The 18,150-nt window shown below is 35.5% G+C and overlaps 24 non-coding genes across 24 annotated transcripts; all 24 read right to left on the reverse strand.

Annotated features, from left to right (window-relative positions):
- Positions 1-1,363: 1,363 nt before the first annotated feature.
- On the reverse strand, positions 1,364-1,435 carry TRNAP-UGG. Its single transcript has one exon. It is a non-coding gene; the product is annotated as a tRNA-Pro (tRNA).
- A 365-nt stretch (positions 1,436-1,800) lies between these two features.
- TRNAP-UGG lies at positions 1,801-1,872 on the reverse strand. The gene has a single exon. It is a non-coding gene; the product is annotated as a tRNA-Pro (tRNA).
- Positions 1,873-3,537: 1,665 nt separating this feature from the next.
- On the reverse strand, positions 3,538-3,609 carry TRNAP-UGG. The gene has a single exon. It is a non-coding gene; the product is annotated as a tRNA-Pro (tRNA).
- An 801-nt stretch (positions 3,610-4,410) lies between these two features.
- TRNAP-UGG lies at positions 4,411-4,482 on the reverse strand. The gene has a single exon. It is a non-coding gene; the product is annotated as a tRNA-Pro (tRNA).
- Positions 4,483-5,283: 801 nt separating this feature from the next.
- Positions 5,284-5,355, reverse strand: TRNAP-UGG. Its single transcript has one exon. It is a non-coding gene; the product is annotated as a tRNA-Pro (tRNA).
- Positions 5,356-6,156: 801 nt separating this feature from the next.
- Positions 6,157-6,228, reverse strand: TRNAP-UGG. The gene has a single exon. It is a non-coding gene; the product is annotated as a tRNA-Pro (tRNA).
- Positions 6,229-7,027: 799 nt separating this feature from the next.
- TRNAS-CGA lies at positions 7,028-7,099 on the reverse strand. The gene has a single exon. It is a non-coding gene; the product is annotated as a tRNA-Ser (tRNA).
- A 363-nt stretch (positions 7,100-7,462) lies between these two features.
- TRNAP-UGG lies at positions 7,463-7,534 on the reverse strand. Its single transcript has one exon. It is a non-coding gene; the product is annotated as a tRNA-Pro (tRNA).
- Positions 7,535-7,896: 362 nt separating this feature from the next.
- Positions 7,897-7,968, reverse strand: TRNAP-UGG. Its single transcript has one exon. It is a non-coding gene; the product is annotated as a tRNA-Pro (tRNA).
- Positions 7,969-8,333: 365 nt separating this feature from the next.
- Positions 8,334-8,405, reverse strand: TRNAP-CGG. The gene has a single exon. It is a non-coding gene; the product is annotated as a tRNA-Pro (tRNA).
- A 1,194-nt stretch (positions 8,406-9,599) lies between these two features.
- Positions 9,600-9,671, reverse strand: TRNAP-CGG. The gene has a single exon. It is a non-coding gene; the product is annotated as a tRNA-Pro (tRNA).
- A 363-nt stretch (positions 9,672-10,034) lies between these two features.
- TRNAP-UGG lies at positions 10,035-10,106 on the reverse strand. The gene has a single exon. It is a non-coding gene; the product is annotated as a tRNA-Pro (tRNA).
- A 369-nt stretch (positions 10,107-10,475) lies between these two features.
- Positions 10,476-10,547, reverse strand: TRNAP-UGG. The gene has a single exon. It is a non-coding gene; the product is annotated as a tRNA-Pro (tRNA).
- A 365-nt stretch (positions 10,548-10,912) lies between these two features.
- Positions 10,913-10,984, reverse strand: TRNAP-CGG. The gene has a single exon. It is a non-coding gene; the product is annotated as a tRNA-Pro (tRNA).
- A 365-nt stretch (positions 10,985-11,349) lies between these two features.
- Positions 11,350-11,421, reverse strand: TRNAP-CGG. Its single transcript has one exon. It is a non-coding gene; the product is annotated as a tRNA-Pro (tRNA).
- A 1,194-nt stretch (positions 11,422-12,615) lies between these two features.
- On the reverse strand, positions 12,616-12,687 carry TRNAP-CGG. Its single transcript has one exon. It is a non-coding gene; the product is annotated as a tRNA-Pro (tRNA).
- Positions 12,688-13,050: 363 nt separating this feature from the next.
- TRNAP-UGG lies at positions 13,051-13,122 on the reverse strand. The gene has a single exon. It is a non-coding gene; the product is annotated as a tRNA-Pro (tRNA).
- A 369-nt stretch (positions 13,123-13,491) lies between these two features.
- Positions 13,492-13,563, reverse strand: TRNAP-CGG. Its single transcript has one exon. It is a non-coding gene; the product is annotated as a tRNA-Pro (tRNA).
- A 365-nt stretch (positions 13,564-13,928) lies between these two features.
- Positions 13,929-14,000, reverse strand: TRNAP-CGG. The gene has a single exon. It is a non-coding gene; the product is annotated as a tRNA-Pro (tRNA).
- A 365-nt stretch (positions 14,001-14,365) lies between these two features.
- Positions 14,366-14,437, reverse strand: TRNAP-CGG. Its single transcript has one exon. It is a non-coding gene; the product is annotated as a tRNA-Pro (tRNA).
- A 1,194-nt stretch (positions 14,438-15,631) lies between these two features.
- On the reverse strand, positions 15,632-15,703 carry TRNAP-CGG. Its single transcript has one exon. It is a non-coding gene; the product is annotated as a tRNA-Pro (tRNA).
- A 363-nt stretch (positions 15,704-16,066) lies between these two features.
- On the reverse strand, positions 16,067-16,138 carry TRNAP-UGG. The gene has a single exon. It is a non-coding gene; the product is annotated as a tRNA-Pro (tRNA).
- A 369-nt stretch (positions 16,139-16,507) lies between these two features.
- Positions 16,508-16,579, reverse strand: TRNAP-CGG. The gene has a single exon. It is a non-coding gene; the product is annotated as a tRNA-Pro (tRNA).
- A 363-nt stretch (positions 16,580-16,942) lies between these two features.
- TRNAP-UGG lies at positions 16,943-17,014 on the reverse strand. Its single transcript has one exon. It is a non-coding gene; the product is annotated as a tRNA-Pro (tRNA).
- Positions 17,015-18,150: the final 1,136 nt, after the last annotated feature.

The following is an 18,150-nucleotide window of genomic DNA, read 5'->3' on the forward strand; positions in this document are numbered from 1 at the left end:
GAATAGACTTTAGGAATTATATTTCCACTTTTGGTTGGTTAAGGAATAGAAATGGAATATATGGGTAAAAGACATAAATGCCCTTGTACAAAATATATTATTATTATTATTATTATTATTATTATTATTATTATTATTATTATTATTATTATTATTATTATTATTATTATTCGGAATTCAAATAAACTATTTTATAAACCATAATTTTACCTAAATGTTTGGGCTCAAATAAACTATTTTATAAGCCATAATTTTACCTAAATTTTAGCCCATACTATTGGTTCATCTTCAACCCCTCCTTGTGTCTATCTCTTTGTTCAATCTAGCAGACGCAACAAGCCAGCACCGTGAACTTGGATGACCCTCTGTCTCTCTACCTTGAACAAGCCACCACCCTCACTCTCTCTACCTTCTTCCCTCTCTTGCTTCCTCAATCAGCGACGGCGGCGATGGTGGAGCTCCGGTGAAGGCGGATTGAGACAGCAACGAGTAGATCGGCGAAACTCGAAGGCGGTTGACCTTTTTCCGGCGTGAATTGGACGATGAGCAGCAGATCTGGACCAAGTCCTCCTCTCCAGCGAACTGTTGCGGCGGCCTCCGGCGTGGGCAGTGGCGTCGTGGCGGCAATATTGGTGTTTTGATGTATGTATGTATATAATTAATATACTTATTTATAAAAAAAATATATAATAAATAGAGTAGGGGAAAGAAGTAACCCAGCAGTGGGAACAGGGAAGATGACTGGGATGATGATGATGTCAATGATGATGCTTCGACCTTCAACTTTCTGTTCACTGTTTTTATCAATATGGTTACGAGTTCTGACAAAAAAAAAATTCATATAAAAATTAAAGAAATGTAAATTTTAGTTTTAGTTGAGGGGTAAAATAGGAAATCTTAATTGTAGGCTATTCCTGACAACTTAGGAATATCCTAATACCTAAGGGGGGGCCGGAATCCCTATTCCCCTTACAAGGGGAATAGGTCGTTCCCATGAACAATGTTCCCGGGAATAGAAATTTCTACCAAACACCGGAATAGGTCTATTACTGGGAATGCTATTCCATTCCAGGCCTATTCCGCGAACCAAACGGGCCATTAGAGTGTTTTTGGTTCGCACATGGGAATCGTAATTTGAATGGGTATCAAATACTTGGAAATGGTAATTGATTTTAGTGAAAGTATTTTACATGTTTGGTAGTAGTGTGGAATGAGCATGATTATCAAAAATGTTGTTTGGTTATGTATGATCCTATAATGGGAATAAAGATTTTAAAAATACAACAACACAAAATCAAGATGAGAGATTGATTGAGTATATGCGTGGGTGTGATTTGCTATAAGCGGTAATAAAATAAGGTGAGGGGTGTTATGAGAATCGAACTCACAACCTCTTGCAACCAAAGCAAGAATCATACCACTAGACCAAACACCCAATTGATAGCAAATGCACTATTTACGTAATTGGAACTATAGTGTTGGGAAATTATACTATTGGACCATGTAATGTGGACCACAGATAAATGCTCACTTTTAGGGTATTTTTGGTTCGCACATGGGAATCGTAATTTGAATGGGTATCAAATACTTGTGGAAATGGTAATGGATTTTTGTGAAAGTATTTTGCATGTTTGGTAGTAGTGTGGAATGAGAATGATTATCAAAAATGCTGTTTGGTTATGTATGATCGTATAATAAGAATAAAGATTTTAAAAATACAACAACACAAAATCAAGATGAGAGATTGATTGAGTATATGCGTGGGTGTGATTTGCTATAAGCGGTAATAAAATAAGGTGAGGGGTGTTGTGAGAATCGAACTCACGACCTCTTGCACCCAAAGCAAGAATCATACCACTAGACCAAACACCCAATTGATGGAAAATGCACTATTTCGTAATAGGAACTATAGTGTTGGGAAATTATACTATTGGACCATGTAATGTGGATCACAGATAAATGCTCACTTTAAGAGTGTTTTTGGTTCGCACATGGGAATCGTAATTTGAATGGGTATCAAATACTTGGAAATGGTAATGGATTTTAGTGAAAGTATTTTACATGTTTGGTAGTATTGTGGAATGAGATTGATTATCAATAATGATGTTTGGTTATGTATGATCCTATATTAAGAATAAAGATTTTGAAAATACAAGAACACAAAATCAAGATGATAGATTGAGTATATGCGTGGGTGTGATTTGATATAAGCGGTAATAAAATAAGGTCAGGGGTATTGTGAAAATCAAACTCACGACCTCTTTCACCCAAAGGAAAAATCATACCACTAGACTAAACACCCAATTAATGATGAATGCACTATTTACGTAATGGGAACTATAGTGTTGGGAAATTATACTGGACCATGTAATGTGGACCACTGATAAATGCTCACTTTTAGGGTGTTTTTGGTTCGCACATGGGAATCGTAATTTGAATGGGTATCAAATACTTGGAAATGGTAATGGATTTTAGTGAAAGTATTTTGCATGTTTGGTAGTAGTGTGGAATGAGAATGATTATTAATAATGCTGTTTGGTTATGTATGATCCTATAATGGGAATAAAGATTTTAAAAATACAAGAACACAAAATCAAGATGAGAGATTGATGGTGTATATGCGTGGGTGTGACTTGCTGTAAGCGGTAATAAAATATTAGGTGAGGGGTGTTGTGAGAATCAAACTCACGACCTCTTGCACCCAAACAAAGAATCATACCACTAGACCAAACACCCAATTAATGGTAATTGCAATATTTATGTAATGGGAACTATAGTGTTGGGAAATTATACTATTGGACCACGTAATGTTGACCACAGATAAATGCTCACTTTTAGGGTGTGTTTGGTTCGCACATCGGAATCGGAATAGAAATGTGTATCAAATACTTGGTAATGGTAATGGATTTTAGTGAAATTATTTTGCATGTTTGGTTGTAGGGTGGAATGAGAATGATTATTAATAATGTTGTTTGGTTATGTATGATCCTATAATGGGAATAAAGATTTTAAATTCTACAAGAACAAAAAATCAAGATGAGAGATGGATTGAGTATATGCGTGGGTGTGATTTGCTGTAAGCAGTAATAAAATAGGGTGAGGGGTGTTGTGAAAATCGAACTCACGACCTCTTGCCCCCAAAGCAAGAATCATACCACTAGAAAAAACACCCAATTGATGGCGTATGCACTATTTACATAATGGGAACTATAGTGTTGGGAAAATATACTATTGGACCATGTAATGTGGACCACAGATAAATGCTCACTTTTAGGGAGTTTTTGGTTCGCACATGGGAATCGTAATTTGAATGGGTATCAAATACTTAGAAATGGTAATGGATTTTAGTGAAAGTATTTTGCATGTTTGGTAGTAGTGTGGAATGAGAATGATTATTAATAATGCTGTTTGGTTATGTATGATCCTATAATGGGAATAAAGATTTTAAAAATACAAGAACACAAAATCAAGATGAGAGATTGATGGTGTATATGCGTGGGTGTGACTTGCTGTAAGCGGTAATAAAATATTGGGTGAGGGGTGTTGTGAGAATCAAACTCACGACCTCTTGCACCCAAAGAAAGAATCATACCACTAGACCAAACACCCAATTAATGGTAATTGCAATATTTATGTAATGGGAACTATAGTGTTGGGAAATTATACTATTGGACCACGTAATGTTGACCACAGATAAATGCTCACTTTTAGGGTGTGTTTGGTTCGCACATCGGAATCGGAATAGAAATGTGTATCAAATACTTGGTAATGGTAATGGATTTTAGTGAAATTATTTTGCATGTTTGGTTGTAGGGTGGAATGAGAATGATTATTAATAATGTTGTTTGGTTATGTATGATCCTATAATGGGAATAAAGATTTTAAATTCTACAAGAACAAAAAATCAAGATGAGAGATGGATTGAGTATATGCGTGGGTGTGATTTGCTGTAAGCAGTAATAAAATAGGGTGAGGGGTGTTGTGAAAATCGAACTCACGACCTCTTGCCCCCAAAGCAAGAATCATACCACTAGAAAAAACACCCAATTGATGGCGTATGCACTATTTACATAATGGGAACTATAGTGTTGGGAAAATATACTATTGGACCATGTAATGTGGACCACAGATAAATGCTCACTTTTAGGGAGTTTTTGGTTCGCACATGGGAATCGTAATTTGAATGGGTATCAAATACTTAGAAATGGTAATGGATTTTAGTGAAAGTATTTTGCATGTTTGGTAGTAGTGTGGAATGAGAATGATTATTAATAATGCTGTTTGGTTATGTATGATCCTATAATGGGAATAAAGATTTTAAAAATACAAGAACACAAAATCAAGATGAGAGATTGATGGTGTATATGCGTGGGTGTGACTTGCTGTAAGCGGTAATAAAATATTGGGTGAGGGGTGTTGTGAGAATCAAACTCACGACCTCTTGCACCCAAAGAAAGAATCATACCACTAGACCAAACACCCAATTAATGGTAATTGCAATATTTATGTAATGGGAACTATAGTGTTGGGAAATTATACTATTGGACCACGTAATGTTGACCACAGATAAATGCTCACTTTTAGGGTGTGTTTGGTTCGCACATCGGAATCGGAATAGAAATGTGTATCAAATACTTGGTAATGGTAATGGATTTTAGTGAAATTATTTTGCATGTTTGGTTGTAGGGTGGAATGAGAATGATTATTAATAATGTTGTTTGGTTATGTATGATCCTATAATGGGAATAAAGATTTTAAATTCTACAAGAACACAAAATCAAGATGAGAGATGGATTGAGTATATGCGTGGGTGTGATTTGCTGTAAGCAGTAATAAAATAGGGTGAGGGGTGTTGTGAAAATCGAACTCACGACCTCTTGCCCCCAAAGCAAGAATCATACCACTAGAAAAAACACTCAATTGATGGCGTATGCACTATTTACATAATGGGAACTATAGTGTTGGGAAAATATACTATTGGACCATGTAATGTGGACCACAGATAAATGCTCACTTTTAGGGAGTTTTTGGTTCGCACATGGGAATCGTAATTTGAATGGGTATCAAATACTTAGAAATGGTAATGGATTTTAGTGAAAGTATTTTGCATGTTTGGTAGTAGTGTGGAATGAGAATGATTATTAATAATGCTGTTTGGTTATGTATGATCCTATAATGGGAATAAAGATTTTAAAAATACAAGAACACAAAATCAAGATGAGAGATTGATGGTGTATATGCGTGGGTGTGACTTGCTGTAAGCGGTAATAAAATATTGGGTGAGGGGTGTTGTGAGAATCAAACTCACGACCTCTTGCACCCAAAGAAAGAATCATACCACTAGACCAAACACCCAATTAATGGTAATTGCAATATTTATGTAATGGGAACTATAGTGTTGGGAAATTATACTATTGGACCACGTAATGTTGACCACAGATAAATGCTCACTTTTAGGGTGTGTTTGGTTCGCACATCGGAATCGGAATAGAAATGTGTATCAAATACTTGGTAATGGTAATGGATTTTAGTGAAATTATTTTGCATGTTTGGTTGTAGGGTGGAATGAGAATGATTATTAATAATGTTGTTTGGTTATGTATGATCCTATAATGGGAATAAAGATTTTAAATTCTACAAGAACAAAAAATCAAGATGAGAGATGGATTGAGTATATGCGTGGGTGTGATTTGCTGTAAGCAGTAATAAAATAGGGTGAGGGGTGTTGTGAAAATCGAACTCACGACCTCTTGCCCCCAAAGCAAGAATCATACCACTAGAAAAAACACCCAATTGATGGCGTATGCACTATTTACATAATGGGAACTATAGTGTTGGGAAAATATACTATTGGACCATGTAATGTGGACCACAGATAAATGCTCACTTTTAGGGAGTTTTTGGTTCGCACATGGGAATCGTAATTTGAATGGGTATCAAATACTTAGAAATGGTAATGGATTTTAGTGAAAGTATTTTGCATGTTTGGTAGTAGTGTGGAATGAGAATGATTATTAATAATGCTGTTTGGTTATGTATGATCCTATAATGGGAATAAAGATTTTAAAAATACAAGAACACAAAATCAAGATGAGAGATTGATGGTGTATATGCGTGGGTGTGACTTGCTGTAAGCGGTAATAAAATATTGGGTGAGGGGTGTTGTGAGAATCAAACTCACGACCTCTTGCACCCAAAGAAAGAATCATACCACTAGACCAAACACCCAATTAATGGTAATTGCAATATTTATGTAATGGGAACTATAGTGTTGGGAAATTATACTATTGGACCACGTAATGTTGACCACAGATAAATGCTCACTTTTAGGGTGTGTTTGGTTCGCACATCGGAATCGGAATAGAAATGTGTATCAAATACTTGGTAATGGTAATGGATTTTAGTGAAATTATTTTGCATGTTTGGTTGTAGGGTGGAATGAGAATGATTATTAATAATGTTGTTTGGTTATGTATGATCCTATAATGGGAATAAAGATTTTATATTCTACAAGAACACAAAATCAAGATGAGAGATGGATTGAGTATATGCGTGGGTGTGATTTGCTGTAAGCAGTAATTAAATAGGGTGAGGGGTGTTGTGAAAATCGAACTCACGACCTCTTGCCCCCAAAGCAAGAATCATACCACTAGAAAAAACACCCAATTGATGGCGTATGCACTATTTACATAATGGGAACTATAGTGTTGGGAAAATATACTATTGGACCATGTAATGTGGACCACAGATAAATGCTCACTTTTAGGGAGTTTTTGGTTCGCACATGGGAATCGTAATTTGAATGGGTATCAAATACTTGGAAATGGTAATTGATTTTAGTGAAAGTATTTTGCATGTTTGGAAGTAGTGTGGAATGAGAATGATTATCAATAATGCTGTTTGGTTATGTATGATCCTATAATGGGAATAAAGATTTTAAAAATACAAGAACACAATATCAAGATGAGAGATTGATTGAGTATATGTGTGGGTGTGATTTGCTATAAGCGGTAATAAAATAAAGTGAGGGGTGTTGTGAAAATCAAACTCACGACCTCTTGCACTCGAAACAAGAATCATACCACTAGACCAAACACCCAATTGATGGTGAATGCACTATTTACGTAATGGGAACTATAGTGTTGGGAAATTATACTACTGGACCATGTAATGTGGACCACAGATAAATGCTCACTTTTAGGGCGTTTTTGGTTCGCACATGGGAATCGTAATTTGAATGGGTATCAAATACTTAGAAATGGTAATGGATTTTAGTGAAAGTATTTTGCATGTTTGGTAGTAGTGTGGAATGAGAATGATTATCAATAATGCTGTTTGGTTATGTATGATCCTATAATGGGAATAAAGATTTTAAAAATACAACAACACAAAATCAAGATGAGAGATTGATTGAGTATATGCGTGGGTGTGATTTGCTATAAGCGGTAATAAAATAAGGTGAGGGGTGTTGTGAGAATCGAACTCACGACCTCTTGCACCCAAAGCAAGAATCATACCACTAGACCAAACACCCAATTGATGGAGAATGCACTATTTCGTAATAGGAACTATAGTGTTGGGAAATTATACTATTGGACCATGTAATGTGGATCACAGATAAATGCTCACTTTAAGAGTGTTTTTGGTTCGCACATGGGAATCGTAATTTGAATGGGTATCAAATACTTAGAAATGGTAATGGATTTTAGTGAAAGTATTTTGCATGTTTGGTAGTAGTGTGGAATGAGAATGATTATCAATAATGCTGTTTGGTTATGTATGATCCTATAATGGGAATAAAGATTTTAAAAATACAAGAACACAATATCAAGATGAGAGATTGATTGAGTATATGCGTGGGTGTGATTTGCTATAAGCGGTAATAAAATAAGGTGAGGGGTGTTGTGAGAATTGAACTCACGACCTCTTGCACCCAAAGCAAGAATCATACCACTAGACCAAACACCCAATTGATGGTGAATGCACTATTTACGTAATGGGAACTATAGTGTTGGGAAATTATACTACTGGACCATGTAATGTGGACCACTGATAAATGCTCACTTTTAGGGTGTTTTTTGTTCGCACATGGGAATCGTAATTTCAATGGGTATCAAATACTTGGAAATGGTAATGGATTTTAGTGAAAGTATTTTGCATGTTTGGTAGTAGTGTGGAATGAGAATGATTATCAATAATGCTGTTTGGTCATGTATGATCCTATAATGGGAATAAAGATTTTAAAAATACAAGAACACAAAATCAAGATGAGAGATTGATTGTGTATATGCGTGAGTGTGACTTGCTGTTAGCGGTAATAAAATATTGGGTAAGGGGTGTTGTGAGAATCAAACTCACAACCTCTTGCACCCGAAGCAAGAATCATACCACTAGACCAAACACCCAATTGATGGCGATTGCACTATATACGTAATGGGAACTATAGTGTTGGGAAATTATACTATTAGACCATGTAATGTGGACCACAGATAAATGCTCACGTTTAGGGCGTTTTTGGTTCGCACATGGGAATCGTAATTTCAATGGGTATCAAATACTTGGAAATGGTAATGGATTTTAGTGAAAGTATTTTGCATGTTTGGTAGTATTGTGGAATGAGAATGATTATCAATAATGCTGTTTGGTTATGTATGATCCTATAATGGGAATAAAGATTTTAAAATACAAGAACACAATATAAAGATGAGAGATGGATTGAGTATTTGCGTGGGTGTGATTTGCTGTATGCGGTAATCAAATAGGGTGAGGGGTGTTGTGAAAATCGAACTCACGACCTCTTACACCCAAAGCAAGAATCAAACCACTAAACCAAACACCCAATTGATGATAAATGTAATATTTATGTAATGGGAACTATAGTGTTGGGAAATTATACTATTGGACCATGTAATGTTGACCACAGATAAATGCTCACTTTTAGGGTGTTTTTTGGTTCGCACAGGGGAATCGGAATTGGAATGGGTATCAAATACTTGGTAATGGTAATGGATTTTAGTAAAAGTATTTTGCATGTTTGGTTATAGGGTGGAATGAAAATGATTATCAATAATGCTGTTTGGTTATGCATGATCCTATAATGGGAATAAAAGATTTTAAAAATACAAGAACACAAAATCAAGTTGAGATATTGATTGAGTATATGCGTGAGTGTGATTTGCTGTAAGCGGTAAAATATACCAACAAAGTGAGGGGTGTTGTGAGAATCGAACTCTTGACCTCTTGCACCCGAAGCAAAAATCATACCACTAAACCAAACACCCAATTAATAGTGAATGCAATATTTATGTAATGGGAACTATAGTGTTGGGAAATTATACCATTGGACCATGTAATGTTGAACCTAGATAAATGCTCACTTTTAGGATGTTTTTGGTTCGCACAGGGAAATCAGAATAGAAATGGGTATCAAATACTTGGTAATGGTAATGGACTTTAGTGAAAGTATTTTGCATGTTTGGTTGTAGGGTGGAATGAGAATGATTATCAATAATGCTGTTTGGTTATATATGATCCTATAATGGGAATAAAGATTATAAAAATACATGTGATTTGCTGTAAGCGGTAATAAAATAGGGTCAGGGGTGTTGTGAGAATCAAACTCACAACCTCTTGCACCCGAAGCAAGAATCATACCACTAGACCAAACACCCAATTAATGGTGAATGCACTATTTACGTAATGGGAACTATAGTGTTGGGAAATTATACTACTGGACCATGTAATGTGGACCACTGATAAATGCTCACTTTTAGGGTGTTTTTTGTTCGCACATGGGAATCGTAATTTCAATGGGTATCAAATACTTGGAAATGGTAATGGATTTTAGTGAAAGTATTTTGCATGTTTGGTAGTAGTGTGGAATGAGAATGATTATCAATAATGATGTTTTGTTATGTATGATCCTATAATAAGAATAAAGATTTTAAAAATACAAGAACACAAAATCAAGATGAGAGATTGATTGAGTATTTGCGTGGGTGTGATTTGCTATAAGTGGAAATCAAATAGGGTGAGGGGTGTTGTGAGAATCGAACTCACGACCTCTTACACCCAAAGCAAGAATCATACCACTAAACCAAACACCCAATTGATGATAAATGTAATATTTATGTAATGGGAACTATAGTGTTGGGAAATTATACTATTGGACCATGTAATGTTGACCACAGATAAATGCTCATTTTTAGGGTGTTTTTTGGTTCGCACAGGGGAATCGGAATTGGAATGGGTATCAAATACTTGGTAATGGTAATGGATTTTAGTAAAAGTATTTTGCATGTTTGGTTAAAGGGTGGAATGAAAATGATTATCAATAATGCTGTTTGGTTATGTATGATCCTATAATGGGAATAAAGATTTTAAAAATACAAGAACACAAAATCAAGTTGAGATATTGATTTAGTATATGCGTGAGAGTGATTTGCTGTAAGCGGTAAAATATACCAACAAAGTGAGGGGTGTTGTGAGAATCGAACTCACGACCTCTTACACCCAAAGCAAGAATCATACCACTAGACCAAACACCCAATTGATGGTGAATGCAATATTTACGTAATGGGAACTATAGTGTTGGGAAATTATACTATTAGACCATGTAATGTGGACCACAGATAAATGCTCACTTTTAGGGCGTTTTTGGTTCGCACATGGAAATCGGAATAGGAATGGGTATCAAATACTTGGTAATAGTAATGGACTTTAGTGAAAGTATTTTGCATGTTTGGTTGTAGGGTGGAATGAAAATGATTATCAATAATGCTGTTTGGTTATATATGATCCTATAATGGGAATAAAGATTTTAAAAATACAAGAACACAAAATCAAGATGAGAGATTGATTGTGTATATGCGTGAGTGTGACTTGCTGTTAGCGGTAATAAAATATTGGGTAAGGGGTGTTGTGAGAATCAAACTCACAACCTCTTGCACCCGAAGCAAGAATCATACCACTAGACCAAACACCCAATTGATGGCGATTGCACTATATACGTAATGGGAACTATAGTGTTGGGAAATTATACTATTAGACCATGTAATGTGGACCACAGATAAATGCTCACGTTTAGGGCGTTTTTGGTTCGCACATGGGAATCGTAATTTCAATGGGTATCAAATACTTGGAAATGGTAATGGATTTTAGTGAAAGTATTTTGCATGTTTGGTAGTAGTGTGGAATGAGAATGATTATCAATAATGCTGTTTGGTCATGTATGATCCTATAATGGGAATAAAGATTTTAAAAATACAAGAACACAAAATCAAGATGAGAGATTGATTGTGTATATGCGTGAGTGTGACTTGCTGTTAGCGGTAATAAAATATTGGGTAAGGGGTGTTGTGAGAATCAAACTCACAACCTCTTGCACCCGAAGCAAGAATCATACCACTAGACCAAACACCCAATTGATGGCGATTGCACTATATACGTAATGGGAACTATAGTGTTGGGAAATTATACTATTAGACCATGTAATGTGGACCACAGATAAATGCTCACGTTTAGGGCGTTTTTGGTTCGCACATGGGAATCGTAATTTCAATGGGTATCAAATACTTGGAAATGGTAATGGATTTTAGTGAAAGTATTTTGCATGTTTGGTAGTATTGTGGAATGAGAATGATTATCAATAATGCTGTTTGGTTATGTATGATCCTATAATGGGAATAAAGATTTTAAAATACAAGAACACAATATAAAGATGAGAGATGGATTGAGTATTTGCGTGGGTGTGATTTGCTGTATGCGGTAATCAAATAGGGTGAGGGGTGTTGTGAAAATCGAACTCACGACCTCTTACACCCAAAGCAAGAATCAAACCACTAAACCAAACACCCAATTGATGATAAATGTAATATTTATGTAATGGGAACTATAGTGTTGGGAAATTATACTATTGGACCATGTAATGTTGACCACAGATAAATGCTCACTTTTAGGGTGTTTTTTGGTTCGCACAGGGGAATCGGAATTGGAATGGGTATCAAATACTTGGTAATGGTAATGGATTTTAGTAAAAGTATTTTGCATGTTTGGTTATAGGGTGGAATGAAAATGATTATCAATAATGCTGTTTGGTTATGCATGATCCTATAATGGGAATAAAAGATTTTAAAAATACAAGAACACAAAATCAAGTTGAGATATTGATTGAGTATATGCGTGAGTGTGATTTGCTGTAAGCGGTAAAATATACCAACAAAGTGAGGGGTGTTGTGAGAATCGAACTCTTGACCTCTTGCACCCGAAGCAAAAATCATACCACTAAACCAAACACCCAATTAATAGTGAATGCAATATTTATGTAATGGGAACTATAGTGTTGGGAAATTATACCATTGGACCATGTAATGTTGAACCTAGATAAATGCTCACTTTTAGGATGTTTTTGGTTCGCACAGGGAAATCAGAATAGAAATGGGTATCAAATACTTGGTAATGGTAATGGACTTTAGTGAAAGTATTTTGCATGTTTGGTTGTAGGGTGGAATGAGAATGATTATCAATAATGCTGTTTGGTTATATATGATCCTATAATGGGAATAAAGATTATAAAAATACATGTGATTTGCTGTAAGCGGTAATAAAATAGGGTCAGGGGTGTTGTGAGAATCAAACTCACAACCTCTTGCACCCGAAGCAAGAATCATACCACTAGACCAAACACCCAATTAATGGTGAATGCACTATTTACGTAATGGGAACTATAGTGTTGGGAAATTATACTACTGGACCATGTAATGTGGACCACTGATAAATGCTCACTTTTAGGGTGTTTTTTGTTCGCACATGGGAATCGTAATTTCAATGGGTATCAAATACTTGGAAATGGTAATGGATTTTAGTGAAAGTATTTTGCATGTTTGGTAGTAGTGTGGAATGAGAATGATTATCAATAATGATGTTTTGTTATGTATGATCCTATAATAAGAATAAAGATTTTAAAAATACAAGAACACAAAATCAAGATGAGAGATTGATTGAGTATTTGCGTGGGTGTGATTTGCTATAAGTGGAAATCAAATAGGGTGAGGGGTGTTGTGAGAATCGAACTCACGACCTCTTACACCCAAAGCAAGAATCATACCACTAAACCAAACACCCAATTGATGATAAATGTAATATTTATGTAATGGGAACTATAGTGTTGGGAAATTATACTATTGGACCATGTAATGTTGACCACAGATAAATGCTCATTTTTAGGGTGTTTTTTGGTTCGCACAGGGGAATCGGAATTGGAATGGGTATCAAATACTTGGTAATGGTAATGGATTTTAGTAAAAGTATTTTGCATGTTTGGTTAAAGGGTGGAATGAAAATGATTATCAATAATGCTGTTTGGTTATGTATGATCCTATAATGGGAATAAAGATTTTAAAAATACAAGAACACAAAATCAAGTTGAGATATTGATTTAGTATATGCGTGAGAGTGATTTGCTGTAAGCGGTAAAATATACCAACAAAGTGAGGGGTGTTGTGAGAATCGAACTCACGACCTCTTACACCCGAAGCAAGAATCATACCACTAGACCAAACACCCAATTGATGGTGAATGCAATATTTACGTAATGGGAACTATAGTGTTGGGAAATTATACTATTAGACCATGTAATGTGGACCACAGATAAATGCTCACTTTTAGGGCGTTTTTGGTTCGCACATGGAAATCGGAATAGGAATGGGTATCAAATACTTGGTAATAGTAATGGACTTTAGTGAAAGTATTTTGCATGTTTGGTTGTAGGGTGGAATGAAAATGATTATCAATAATGCTGTTTGGTTATATATGATCCTATAATGGGAATAAAGATTTTAAAAATACAAGAACACAAAATCAAGATGAGAGATTGATTGTGTATATGCGTGAGTGTGACTTGCTGTTAGCGGTAATAAAATATTGGGTAAGGGGTGTTGTGAGAATCAAACTCACAACCTCTTGCACCCGAAGCAAGAATCATACCACTAGACCAAACACCCAATTGATGGCGATTGCACTATATACGTAATGGGAACTATAGTGTTGGGAAATTATACTATTAGACCATGTAATGTGGACCACAGATAAATGCTCACGTTTAGGGCGTTTTTGGTTCGCACATGGGAATCGTAATTTCAATGGGTATCAAATACTTGGAAATGGTAATGGATTTTAGTGAAAGTATTTTGCATGTTTGGTAGTAGTGTGGAATGAGAATGATTATCAATAATGCTGTTTGGTCATGTATGATCCTATAATGGGAATAAAGATTTTAAAAATACAAGAACACAAAATCAAGATGAGAGATTGATTGTGTATATGCGTGAGTGTGACTTGCTGTTAGCGGTAATAAAATATTGGGTAAGGGGTGTTGTGAGAATCAAACTCACAACCTCTTGCACCCGAAGCAAGAATCATACCACTAGACCAAACACCCAATTGATGGCGATTGCACTATATACGTAATGGGAACTATAGTGTTGGGAAATTATACTATTAGACCATGTAATGTGGACCACAGATAAATGCTCACGTTTAGGGCGTTTTTGGTTCGCACATGGGAATCGTAATTTCAATGGGTATCAAATACTTGGAAATGGTAATGGATTTTAGTGAAAGTATTTTGCATGTTTGGTAGTATTGTGGAATGAGAATGATTATCAATAATGCTGTTTGGTTATGTATGATCCTATAATGGGAATAAAGATTTTAAAATACAAGAACACAATATAAAGATGAGAGATGGATTGAGTATTTGCGTGGGTGTGATTTGCTGTATGCGGTAATCAAATAGGGTGAGGGGTGTTGTGAAAATCGAACTCACGACCTCTTACACCCAAAGCAAGAATCAAACCACTAAACCAAACACCCAATTGATGATAAATGTAATATTTATGTAATGGGAACTATAGTGTTGGGAAATTATACTATTGGACCATGTAATGTTGACCACAGATAAATGCTCACTTTTAGGGTGTTTTTTGGTTCGCACAGGGGAATCGGAATTGGAATGGGTATCAAATACTTGGTAATGGTAATGGATTTTAGTAAAAGTATTTTGCATGTTTGGTTATAGGGTGGAATGAAAATGATTATCAATAATGCTGTTTGGTTATGCATGATCCTATAATGGGAATAAAAGATTTTAAAAATACAAGAACACAAAATCAAGTTGAGATATTGATTGAGTATATGCGTGAGTGTGATTTGCTGTAAGCGGTAAAATATACCAACAAAGTGAGGGGTGTTGTGAGAATCGAACTCTTGACCTCTTGCACCCGAAGCAAAAATCATACCACTAAACCAAACACCCAATTAATAGTGAATGCAATATTTATGTAATGGGAACTATAGTGTTGGGAAATTATACCATTGGACCATGTAATGTTGAACCTAGATAAATGCTCACTTTTAGGATGTTTTTGGTTCGCACAGGGAAATCAGAATAGAAATGGGTATCAAATACTTGGTAATGGTAATGGACTTTAGTGAAAGTATTTTGCATGTTTGGTTGTAGGGTGGAATGAGAATGATTATCAATAATGCTGTTTGGTTATATATGATCCTATAATGGGAATAAAGATTATAAAAATACATGTGATTTGCTGTAAGCGGTAATAAAATAGGGTCAGGGGTGTTGTGAGAATCAAACTCACAACCTCTTGCACCCGAAGCAAGAATCATACCACTAGACCAAACACCCAATTAATGGTGAATGCACTATTTACGTAATGGGAACTATAGTGTTGGGAAATTATACTACTGGACCATGTAATGTGGACCACTGATAAATGCTCACTTTTAGGGTGTTTTTTGTTCGCACATGGGAATCGTAATTTCAATGGGTATCAAATACTTGGAAATGGTAATGGATTTTAGTGAAAGTATTTTGCATGTTTGGTAGTAGTGTGGAATGAGAATGATTATCAATAATGATGTTTTGTTATGTATGATCCTATAATAAGAATAAAGATTTTAAAAATACAAGAACACAAAATCAAGATGAGAGATTGATTGAGTATTTGCGTGGGTGTGATTTGCTATAAGTGGAAATCAAATAGGGTGAGGGGTGTTGTGAGAATCGAACTCACGACCTCTTACACCCAAAGCAAGAATCATACCACTAAACCAAACACCCAATTGATGATAAATGTAATATTTATGTAATGGGAACTATAGTGTTGGGAAATTATACTATTGGACCATGTAATGTTGACCACAGATAAATGCTCATTTTTAGGGTGTTTTTTGGTTCGCACAGGGGAATCGGAATTGGAATGGGTATCAAATACTTGGTAATGGTAATGGATTTTAGTAAAAGTATTTTGCATGTTTGGTTAAAGGGTGGAATGAAAATGATTATCAATAATGCTGTTTGGTTATGTATGATCCTATAATGGGAATAAAGATTTTAAAAATACAAGAACACAAAATCAAGTTGAGATATTGATTTAGTATATGCGTGAGAGTGATTTGCTGTAAGCGGTAAAATATACCAACAAAGTGAGGGGTGTTGTGAGAATCGAACTCACGACCTCTTACACCCGAAGCAAGAATCATACCACTAGACCAAACACCCAATTGATGGTGAATGCAATATTTACGTAATGGGAACTATAGTGTTGGGAAATTATACTATTAGACCATGTAATGTGGACCACAGATAAATGCTCACTTTTAGGGCCTTTTTGGTTCGCACATGGAAATCGGAATAGGAATGGGTATCAAATACTTGGTAATAGTAATGGACTTTAGTGAAAGTATTTTGCATGTTTGGTTGTAGGGTGGAATGAAAATGATTATCAATAATGCTGTTTGGTTATATATGATCCTATAATGGGAATAAAGATTTTAAAAATACAAGAACACAAAATCAAGATGAGAGATTGATTGAGTATATGCGTGAGTGTGATTTGCTGTAAGCGGTAATAAAATAAGGTGAGGGGTGTTATGAGAATCAAACTCATGACCTCTTACACCCAAAGCAAGAATCATACCACTAGACCAAACACCCAATTGATAGGGAATGCACTATTTACGTAATGGGAACTATAGTGTTGGGAAATTATACTATTGGACCATGTAATGTGGACCATAGATAAATGTTCACTTTTAGGGTGTGTTTGGTATGCACATCGGAATCGGAATAGGAATGGGTATCAAATACTTTGTAATGGTAATGGATTTTAATGAAAGTATTTTGCATGTTTGGTTGTAGGGTGAAATTTGGGATGGCAACGGGGCGGGGCGGGGCCGAGGAATGGGGCCCCCGACCCCGACCCCGAAACATATCTCCATTCCCCGACCTCGCCCCGTTCTCTGACACGGGTGGGGAATTATTCCCCATCCCCGTCTCCGCGGGGATTTTTCGGGGACGGGGAATCCCCGCACCGTTTTTTGAATTATGTCAATGGAAAAAAAAAATTATCTTATGATATTATAAAAAATTTAAATTTTTAAGCATTCAATCTTTATACAGATTATCTTATGATATATATGTTGTGTAAATGAGTAAACCTGAAGTGAAATGAATAAGAGAACTGATTCCTAATGCTTCCTAGTTGGGTGACTTAATGCTAAATACTAATCCATATTGCGATTACTGTATGATGCCTATATATATGTTGTAAAAAGACTTACTAATTACTAAGTACAACTAATCCTAATCCATACTGTCCGTGGGGAAATGGGGGCCGGATTTGATTTTTGATTTGATTTATATATATATATATATATATATATATATATATATATATATAGTGTTGCATTCACATGCAAACACCCTTAAAATATAAACTTGTGGACAAAATGGGACCATAGGATTAAAGGGTTTGGGCGGCTTAGATTAAGAAGATCATCATGTAGTATTTATGATTAAAATTTTAAAAGGGGTAAAAAAGACAAAGCATGCTAAATTTAAATATGGATAATATTAGAAGACAATATCACGAAGGATTCTCTGCGAATTTTAATAGTGAAGGATTCTAATTTTCCTCAATAATACGTAAGGTAGCGGACGAAGACAGCACAATGAGCGTTCCAGGAACATCGTGAATCGAAGACGGCTATGGTAGAAATGGGTAAACACTTCGGTCCGATTGAAGCAATGTTGAAATTGTTTACTGTAAATCAAACGTGGGAAGGTTTTTA

The sequence above is a fragment of the Ipomoea nil genome, unplaced genomic scaffold (assembly GCF_001879475.1).
Source record: "Ipomoea nil cultivar Tokyo-kokei standard unplaced genomic scaffold, Asagao_1.1 scaffold2283, whole genome shotgun sequence".
Classification (NCBI taxonomy): Eukaryota; Viridiplantae; Streptophyta; class Magnoliopsida; order Solanales; family Convolvulaceae; genus Ipomoea; species Ipomoea nil.